The sequence below is a fragment of the Corvus kubaryi genome, unplaced genomic scaffold (genome assembly GCF_017639235.1).
Source record: "Corvus kubaryi isolate FWS band 111438036 unplaced genomic scaffold, C.kubaryi_AGA036_p1.0 split1-37355, whole genome shotgun sequence".
NCBI lineage: Eukaryota > Metazoa > Chordata > Aves > Passeriformes > Corvidae > Corvus > Corvus kubaryi.
The window spans coordinates 2,072,001-2,079,142 of NW_024582078.1; positions in this window are offsets into that span (position 1 = coordinate 2,072,001).

The following is a 7,142-nucleotide window of genomic DNA, read 5'->3' on the forward strand; positions in this document are numbered from 1 at the left end:
GGGGGGGGCGCGGGGGGTCCCCGCTCTCCGTGCGCCCCGAGCAGCGCGGGGGTCCCGGTGCGTGCGGGGTGCGCGGCTCCGGGCGGGCGCGGGGGTCGCCGCCGCCGTCCCTGAGGCGTTTGGGCGGCCGGCGGAGGGGAGGGGGGGTCGCAGCCCCCTCGGCGAGGGGGGGTCGGGCCCCGGGAAAGTTGCGCTGCCGCCGGCACAGCCGCGCTGCCGGTGCCGGATCCGGACCCGCCTCCGCTCCGGCGCTTGGGGGGCCCGCCCCCCCCCGAGGGGGCAGCGCACGGGGGGGGGGACCCGGCCGCCCCTGCCCTGCAGCCGCCCCAGCGCTCCCTTTGTTGGTGCTTCCCATTTCCTCCCCATCTTTTCCTTTCTCTCCGGCAGTTTTGGTTTAATTCCGGCTGCTGGAGGGCTTGGGTGGGTTTTTTCCCCCCTCTTTCCCCCCCTCCCCCCCATCGCATTTTAACTCAGCCTCGACCCGCCGCTCCTCGGGCCCGGGGTTGTGATTCCCTCCTTGGAGAGAAATCCGTAAGTCTGCCCCAAGTTTTGCAATTCCTGGGAGAAGCAGCCGCCGCCGTCCCCGACAACCTGCAGCCAGCCCGGCCGTCGCTCCCGCAGCGCCCTGGGAAAATCCACCCGCCGTGTCCAAAATCCTAACCCAGACTGCAAGGTGAGGGAGAGGAGGACAAGGCACGGCTTCGGATGGAGCTGGAGAATATTCCCGAGAAACCCCCGCAGGTTTGGATTCCGGAGGGGCTGACGGCAGCCGGCTGCCCCGCGGCTCACCCGTGCCTGGGTTTCACCCGGTTGTAAAGTTTGCGGGGGTTCCGTGCGCCTTTGTTTGGACGGGGAGAGAGGTTGGGGGGGCTTTCCCAAGGATTTGGGGGGGGTCTCTCTAACCCGGTGCCGCGGGAGCTCTCGGCGGGGACGCTGCCGGCAGCGGCTGCTGGTGGTGCCGGCAGTGATAACGTGTTCGGGAAGAGTTTTTATTACGGAGCATCGTCTTCTGGGAGTCCCGAAATTCCCGGGCAAATAGCGCGTGGAGGCTCACCCGGAGCCCTGGATCAGCCTCCGACAACATCCCCTTCCCACCCCGGTGTCCGCCGTCGTTGAGATGCTCTCCTGGCGCTGGCAAAGTTCGGGGATTTCTATTCTTCCCGGCTCCCTCTCCCCGCTCCGTGGGATAAACAAACGCGCCTCTGTCTGCTCTCCCCTCTCCCCCTCTCCGGGAGAAAAGGGCACTTCGGGAAGTGCCGCGGATGGCTCTGGATATTTCTTTGGGTGTAGGAAATCTGGTTTGAGTTGGCGGGCGCGTTCGGAGGTGTGGATGGGCGAGAACAAGTGGAGCGTAATTGGGTTTTCTTTTTCCATCCGGGAGCGATGCTGGTTTCCCTTTGCCCGTTTAAAACACAAACAAGCCAAGGGCCGCGTGTCTCTCCCTCCCTTCCTCCCTCCCTCCCTCCTGTGCACTTTTTAATACAAATGAAAAATGTGTGGAGGAGAAAGCGGGAATAATTCACAGGCGCTGCAAACCCCACTTCCCCGGGAGTCGTGGTCGGGAAGTACCCGCTCGGAAAACTTGCACTGAGATTTATTTCTTTTTTATTTTTGCTGCTGCTGCTCTTAATATAGTCCTGGAGGAATTCGTGTCCGAATTCCTGCCTGGGATCGCTCCTCAGCTTCAGGCAGCTCTTCCCTCCCCATCAGTTGATACCCCAAGATTTTCCTTTTCCCACCCTCCACCCCAACTTCCATCGGATTAAGACCTCACTCCTCTGCGAGCGTCGTAAAGCTGTGGGGCAGACAATAAAATTGTTATTAGTTTCTGTATTAAAAGGTTGGGTTGGTTTTTAACCCAAACCAGAAGGAGGATTTACTTTTACAAATTTCTGCTGGTGTGTTAAAAATTTACGCGGGGAATACGTTCCGTGGAGAGCAGGGATTTGACGTTAAATCAACCCAACATGTGTCTCACGCGGGCGGCGTGACCCGGTCCCGGGTGTCGGCGGGGACGTGTTCCCTTTCATGCCTCCCCATATCCTCAATTTAAACACAGCAAAGTCTCAGGGTTTTCCAAAATAAAACTCTAAATTAAGGATTTTCAATTTTTTTTTTTGTTTTTTAATTGCCACCCCACCTTAAAGCCCATCAGAAATAAATGCACCCAGCTGCAGGAGCGGGTGGATGGAGGAAATGATCAGGTTTGGAAAAATTACTCCGTTCTCTCCCTTCTTATTTAATTTTTTTCTCATTCAGGTTGCTTAAATCGAACTGGGAAAGGGGAAAACGTGGGGGAGAAGGGGCAGAATTCCCTGTGCCAAGCCAGGGAGCTTTGTAAGGGCTGCAGAGCCCTCGGAGGCTCCGGCTTCTCCTGCCCTTTGTGGTGTGGGATTGGGGGCTGTGGAGAAGATCCCAGAGCCCTCCTGCTCCTTCTGCTCCCAAATAATGCTGTGAGCTGCCTCTTTGAGCTGCTCCCCGTTTATTTTGATTCGTAATTTTAATTTATTATTTGTTCAGGGGGGGTTTTTTGTGGGTCTCCCCTATCCCAAAGCCCTTTTTTAATGGGGTTCTCAGTGTGGGCACAGGGGTGCGTCCGTTCCCGGCCGGATCGAGCAGCGCTCCGGGGATAAAATCTAAAATCCAAAGTGGCACCGCTGAGAAGCACGAAGTTGGATTTGATGGGGGGGTTGGAAAAAGTGCAGGAGAACGGGATCGGTGTGGAAAATCCCCCCCCTAAGCCCTGCACCCCGGGATGCGTCGCCCAGCGGGGTCAGGGAAGGAGGAGGCGAGGGGTGGGCGAGGGGGGAAAGGCTGAGCAAACGGAGCGAGGTGGAATAAAACGGATTAAAGTTGCTGCTGGGAGAGGTGGGGAAGGGGCTGGAGAAAAGATAATGTCCAAAATATCTGTAAAAGCCATGTCCAGCCCCGCTGTCCTCCCTGGAAAGCGGGCGGCCGAAGCTTTTACATCCCCTTTGGAAAGGGAAGAGCGGAGAGCGTTCGGAAAACACCACCACCACCAAAAAACCAGGGCAGTGTATAAAATCAAGTGACACTAAAATATCTCCTCGGGCCCTCGGCCTTTCTCTCCTAATAACCCGGCAGGAATGCGAGTGCACTCAGTTGTGAAGTTGCTGCCCGGAGAGCCCGGCAGCTTTTCTTTTCCGCTGCTGGCTCGGGGGATGCTTTGAGTCTGCTGATGTTTGTGTCTCGCTGTGGGGCTGGGGAGGGGCTCCGGCTTTCAGGGTTTTCTCTCCTTTGATTTTATTTTTTTTTTTTCACCCCCCCCCCCCCCCCCCCCCCTTTTCTTTTTTTTTGTTGGGCTGGGGGGGAGCAGGGCTGGAGGGGGGGAGTTGTGGGGCTGGGATCGCCTTTGTGGCAGCAAGGTGGGGGGCAAGGGGAATGGGCTCATTCTTCCCACCGGAGAGAGGCGGGAGGAGAAGCCCGGAGGTCCCCGGGTTTATAACTCATACACATTTATGGCTCCTTGCCTTTCCCGCTCTGTGGTGGGGTTTGGGAGCCTGAAGGTTTTGGGAAAATTCTCTTTATTTCGGCAAGGGGTGGGGGTTTTTTTCCCCCCTTCATCCCTGTGGGCTTGAAGCCCAGCAGAGCGCTGGGATGTGGCTGGCAGGTGGTTTTGGGGTCTCCAGGGGATGTTCCCCACTTCTGAATGCAGGGGGGGGTTCCCACCTCCTCCTCCAGGGCCACCCTGGGTTTATCCTCCGCTCCCGAAGTGAGCCCGCTGCCGCCTCGGCGTCACCTGCCACTTCTGGAAGTGGGGACTTGAAATTTCCTGTCCCTTCCTCTTCAGTTTCCAGCTCCTCCAGCACGGATTCCGCAGGGTGGGGGGCTCGGTGCTGCTCCGTGGGCATCTTCCCACAGAGGGATGAGCTCCGTTAGTGGGAGAGAGAAGGAAAAAGGGAGTAAATAAAACCACTCAGAGCTTGGAATTTCCATGAGTTTGCCTCGGAAGGTATAAAAATCCTCCGTGAGCCGCTCCTAGATGCACCTGATTGAAACTCAGGGGGAGCAGCTGGCTCAGAAATAACCCCGGGAGCTGGGACATGGCCCTGCACGGAGCTGGTGACCCTTGGGGTGGCCCCACTGTCCCCTGAATGGCCGTGGGGCTGTGACCAGCAGCGCTGGCTCCTGGGCCAGCTCAGAGCAAGGACTTGCACCCATTTTATCTCTTCCAAAACCTCCCTGTGCTGCACCTTTTCAAGTCAAACAGAACTTGTAGATCAAGATGGGGCTGGGCAGAGCTTGAAAAACTTCCTAATCTTTTTTTTTTTTTTCTCCTCCCCCCCCCTCCAAGTGTTTGGTAGATAAAATCCAGCCAAGACGCTGCTTGAGAGGTTTGTTTTGGTTTTTTTAACAAACTTTTCCTAATTTAACCGGCTCTTGGCATGGCCCAGGCGAGGCTCCAGCACGAAACGTGTTGTGGTGATCCAGCTGCCCGTGACAAAAATGGGTTTGGGAGTGGAATGGCATCAGGGAAAACAGAGAGAGGAGAGGCAGGAGAAGCAGAGGAGGAGGCGAGGAGAAGTCCAAAGCCACGATTTGTTTCACAGGGATCCTGCTAGAGCAGGGATGAGCCGGAGGGAAGGGGAGGGAAGTTATCAAGGGATTCCTCTGCCGTGGGCACGGGGTTGGCACCGGGATGCACAGGGAAGGGTGCCTGGTATGAGTCGGGATCCTTTCTGCTGGGATTTTTTTTTATTTTAAGGAAAAGCCAGGCTGTGCTTGCAGCCTCTTGTGCCGAGTGCTCGCTGGGGTGGAGCGACGCGGTGCCGGCGGTGCCAGCCCCGGGTGACACTTCCCGAGGGCTCCCGTGCCCTGGCAGGTTGGCAGCAGCCGTTGGCAGCGTGTTCCGGCAGAAGCTGTGCCTCCTCCCGGGCTGTGAAGCCAGGCTGGCAGAGAAAACAGGGATTTTTCCAAGGAGAATAGGGAGCGGAGGGTGGATGTGGAGGAAATCTCACCTTGCTCTGCTCAGGGCTCCGCGCTGGGTTTATCGGAGGCAGAAGTCGGGGCAATAAAATGATTTGGTGGAAGATTCCTTTCAAAACTGTGGAAAGGTGCAAAAGGATTTTGGAGATGATAGAAGAGGAGAAAAATCCCACGGCGGGGGATGATTTGGAGGTGAATTGGAAGTGGTTTTTTTCTGCCTCATTGGGAAAACTCCTCCGGTGTGACCGGAGCTGGAATGGGCGGACGGGGCTGGGGAGCACCGGGATGGCCCCAGCAGGAGGAGGAGGAGGAGGAGGAGGAGGAGGAGGAGGAGGAAAAGGAAGAGGAGGAAGCCACAGTGGGATGGGTTTGTGCTCCGGGTGCTGTGCAGGTTGTGTTTGGCAGCTCCGGAGCTCAGGGAGATGCTGCTCCCGTTTCCACAGCCGTGGATCCGTGGCTGGGATGAGCTGCTCGCCCGGAGCAGGTGCTGATGGAACAATCCTTGGAACACCCCTGTGCCAGGTCGCTGCAGAGCTGGGGTTATCCACAGGGATCTCCCTGCTCCGAGGCTGATAAGGGCACAAAAACGGTGCCATTCCAGGTTCCTGGCTGAGCATCCCACTGCCAGCTTCCCTCGGGATCGGTCAGCTCTGATCCCAAACCCTTCCCTTGCTTCCTCCAAGTCCTGGTTTATTCTACAACCTGTAGATTTTGGGTGAGTGATTTTCTTTTTGCTGCTTCTTGTGAGGCTGGGAGCTGGGGCCCAGCTGCAACAGGATGGGATGGGGCCACCTGGGGAGAAGCTGTCATGGACTGGGAAAAGATGCCTTGGGAAAGAGGGACAGTGAGGAGGGCTCGAGGCTGGTGGCTTAATGCAGAATGCAAGGCCAGAATTGTGCTGTGGAGCGAGGGATGAGCTGCGATCCCGTGTTCCCAGGAGTTCCCTCCATCTGGAGACCCCTTGGATTCGGATTCCTGCCTCTCCCGGGTGTCTGCCGTGCCCAGGAGTGGGGATGTGACTCCCAGTGCCCTTCTGCCAGTGCTCCGTGGCCCAGGAACAGCTCCTGGAGCTGGCACTGAGCTCACGGCTCCGCTGGTGCCTCCCGTCCGTGCTGGGATCTCAGCACATCCCTTGGGATGGGGGTTCCAGCTCGGCGGATCCCGCTTTGCCCACAAGGTCCTGGAGCTGCCAGGAGGATGCTCCCAGAGCAGGAGTGTCCCCACACCATGCAGGGACCTGGGGCTTCCTCAGCTCCTGGATTCCTCAGCTCCAGCTCCCAGGGGAAGGAAATGCCTGGCAGGGATGGCCGGGAATGGCAGGGGACATCCCGGAATGGGGGAAAGGTGCCCCACTGCAGCCTCGGGAAAAGGCTTTGGGGCTCGGGGTGGTCACGAGGGGCTCGGAGGAGCCACCCGGGGTGAAGGGAGAACTTGTGGCAGGGAATACCTGGCAGAGCTGAAGTTCCTTGTTGAGGATCCGGAGTTTTGGGCTGAACTGGGCCAGGATCCGGGTGGGAATATTCGGTAGAGACCTTGTGCTGGAGAGGGAGAGGAGCTCTCCTGTGTCCTGGGGCCTTGTGTCCCCTCTGGGTGCCGCTTGTCCCAGCGGCGAGGGAGCTGAGGAGGAGCTCTGTGCCCCTAGGAGGGTTCCTGGCACCCAGCAGGCTGGTCCTTCCTCTGGGATGCTGCCAGACCTGGTAGCAGGAGGGAAATTCCCTGGAGCGTGGGGTAGCTTGGATCGGGAAGAGAAACACGGCATCGCCGGGCCTGATAAAAACACGAGAAGAGCAAATAAAGGCATAGGGAGAAGCGTCCCGTAAGTTTTGAGGCAGGAAATGTGGATTTTGGGAATGTGCTGGGCCGGGCAGAGCTGCAAAGCCCCGGAGTTTTGCCGAGGTGGATTCAGGTGGGGTTTATGAAGTCTCCAGCTTTGCCTTTCTCTGGGATTGTTTCCCGAGAATTTACGTTTCTCCTTTACACCCCAGCCTGCTTTCCCTGCAGCTTCCTGGATGGACTTTTATGCACAGGGTCCTGCTGGGATGGGGTTGGGTTTGTGGGCAGGGCAGCGCCTCCCCCATCGCATCCCGTCCCATCCCATCGCATCCCATCGCATCCCATCCCATCCCATCCCGCCCTGCCCGAGCAGGGTTTGGGGAGCCAGGCTGCCACAGAGGTTCCCCATTAATAAATTAAAT